This window comes from Juglans regia, chromosome 3 (genome assembly GCF_001411555.2).
Source record: "Juglans regia cultivar Chandler chromosome 3, Walnut 2.0, whole genome shotgun sequence".
Classification (NCBI taxonomy): Eukaryota; Viridiplantae; Streptophyta; class Magnoliopsida; order Fagales; family Juglandaceae; genus Juglans; species Juglans regia.
Window position 1 is genome coordinate 20,304,944 of NC_049903.1, and position 3,313 is coordinate 20,308,256.

Genomic DNA, 3,313 nt, shown 5'->3' on the forward strand with positions numbered 1-3,313 from the left:
GGGGTACTCGATCCAGAACATTCTTCATAAAAGGGGTGCAAATGCCATTATTTGCGAATGGAAAAAACACTGATCATGAGTTATATTATTTTTGTTATTTTATTTTTGTAATTATATTTATTCAATGAATAATATAATTAATGTATAGTATATCAACATTAAAGCAAAAGCTGGGATTCTTTCCCTTTGATGGTTATTTTCCCTTCCATCTTCTTTTTCCTTATTCTTCACTTCTCTTCTTCCATCTTCCTTTCCTCATTTCAACATTTTTAAGCCGGAATCAATGTGATTGAATCCTAAGAAAATCGAAAAACCCACAAAAAGTGTTGAGTAGTGCAGTCATAAATATCACCATAGAAGACAAAGTCCAGGAATTTATTAAGAATCTCATGGGCTTCCTACAGGAGCTTTCTAAAGAAGATGGAGGATTTAAAGTGTGATGAGTGAATAAATAGAAAGGGTGTAAAAATGGAATAGTGTGATGTATGGTAGAATAAGGGAAGAGAAGAAATTTGCATTAATGTTTTCTATGATTCTCACAAGAAGCACATTTGCTTCTATACAAGAAACTTGTAACACTCATAACAATCTTCCTAGAAATATGGACCGTTGGCCAATTACAATACTATTAATATAAAGGTAAAAAAGAAATAGGAAATAAACTGGCTAGATGAATGGCTTGTGCAGTCTCTCAATAGTTTGGCTCAAGAGTCCAAATGGTTTTGGTATAATGCCTCGAGTGGAGTCATGTGGGTAGACACATAGGAAGGCATTATCCACACCATCTAACTACCAAGATCTATTAACCCAATCCCTACTTTGATCGCCCACAAAGCACCTTAGATAGTTTTCCGCACACTTATTCATCATCTCGGATTGCCCATCCATTTGAAGATGGTAGGTTGTACTAAATGCCAGCTGCACTCCTCGCACCTCAAACATGAGTTCTTGTTAAAATTTGTCAATAAAGGTACCGATAAAAAAAAAAGGTGCCGATAAAGGTACTATCTCATTTTGACACAATGGAGTTAGGCACACAATGAAGTTTAAGGAAGTTCTTAAGGAAAAGTTGAGGCACAATAGTGGTGGAATAGGGGTGTGATAAAGGGGGTGAAGTGGCTGTATTTAGTCTGTCTATCTACAACACCTAAATGTTGTTATAGTCATTATTGTAGTAAACCCTCGATCAAGGCAATGAGAATATGTGACACCGCCATCCAAGCTAGGTCCTTGAGGTTAAGACAAGGTCTCGTTTGGTCACACAGTTCAAATGATATGAGATGAGATATTTTGAATAGTAGTGAGATTTTTGAGTTAAGATGAGATTAGATGGTCTGTAAAAAAGTGTGTTTGAATAGTGAGATGAGATGAGATGATTTTAACTTTTTGGGAATTTGATAAAGTGGTGGGTCTCACCAATTATTGAAAAGTACTTTTAATTATTGGGTGGACAATATTATGAACATATTAAAAATAAGTATTATCTATTATTAATTTAAAAACCCATAAATATTTTGACTTTCCCAAAATATATTTTTTGAAGTTGGTCGTAGGATTACCTTTGACTTTCCCAAAAGTTTGTACTTGGTAGGGGAAGGGGAGGCATGAAGAGAATAGTGGGCTGTCAGAAAAGGGTCTAAAGTTTGTTTGGCTAAATCAATGTACAGTGTAGAGATATATAGATGAGTTTAAAACTTTACATTTGGGCATTTGGATACACAGATAAAACAAGCCATACAACTCAGATGAGATGGTTTGTGTTTTATCTGTGTATCCAAACTAGCCATTTTCTATTTTGACCTAAGAAGACTTAAGCCCAATAGATTATGAAGATTATAATCATATGAGTGAAGTAAACATTGTCTTGTGTTAGTTGGATAGGTGCCCAAGCCCAAGAGGAGGCCCAAGGCTTAGTGAATTTCTACCATAAGGAACTTAGAGTTTTAGAAGAAGCCCATTAGGGTTTTGGGAACAAGAGGAGGCGCCACTTGGAGATTAACTAGAAGAAAGACCTATTGAATTTTCAAGGCATAATCATGGACATGGGGAAGGGAGTTTCGGCTATTGCAAAGGAAGTGCTACATGGCACACATGCAAATACCAAAGGAGGTTGTGGAAGGTTTCGATTTGTAAGGACCAAATGTGGTATTGTATTTTTGTAACAAGCACCATAGAGATTCAACCATGGCGGGATGAACTATGCTCAAAGTCCATATTTGAGTATGGTTAGCCTTTAGAGCTTTTCTTCAAAAACTAAGTCTTTGATGGCAAGATAAGTAAGGAGGAACATCTTAGATGTTGTTCGGCCATAACTAGGGTTATATGAGGGGTTTCATCTTGTCACCATTTGAGGAAACACAATCTGGAGTGCCATGCACTTTTTGGCCATTAGGGTTTGTTTGTGTGAAACCCACACTTATCTTACACTCACTTACTTGGCCACCAGGGTTTCACACAAGGATAAAAAGAGTTGATGTTACTCGGCCTTAGGGTTTCTCAAGTCATGTGTTTATGTGAGAATCACAAGAAGGACTTATAGCTGATTAGGTTTAGGAAGTTTAACCCTAGAAGTAGACTCACATGTTTGCTTTAGCCTTTTGATTTCAAAGAACCTAATGTTGAATACATAAACTTTCTACTTGCTTGATCGTTGACTATCATTGAAAACTTCGTAAATTAGCCTCTAATTTACTCTTGGATAATAGATATATGTTTTTGTGTAAACTTTACATTTGGTTACTTGTTTTGGTTAATGAAATGCTATTTTGTTACATGCCATGATCGGTTTATACCTTGTATTTTTATATGATACTTGCTGGAATTTCTGATTTAAATGACATGTTTGGAGTTTGGAAAATGACATATGCCATGATTGAATCTTCACATGTTATGTTCATGTTTATATATCTAAATGTTCTTATTATTTCAAGCTCTTCACATGATACATTCTTGGCATATTGTGTACAAGTACATGACATGGCTACATGAGAAGTTGCATGATCTTATCACAAGAACATGTCACAAGTTTTTGGGTTGTGCATTGTAAGAACAAGACTTTTGTCATGACTCCAATGCTAAGATGGAAGAATATCTTAGTGGAACACTTTTGTCCACTTTAGAGCGTCTAAATTGAAGTGGTAGCCCTTGGATTGACGAAAAAGTAGCCACACCTAACTCTAGTGGGTGCAACACATTGAAATACAGTGAAGACAAATTGCAGACTGCTGTATCATATTGTAAATGCGATGAAGGCAAATTGTGAATTTTCGCATCATATTGAATTGAACGTACTCACACCCAGCCAGTGGGCCGG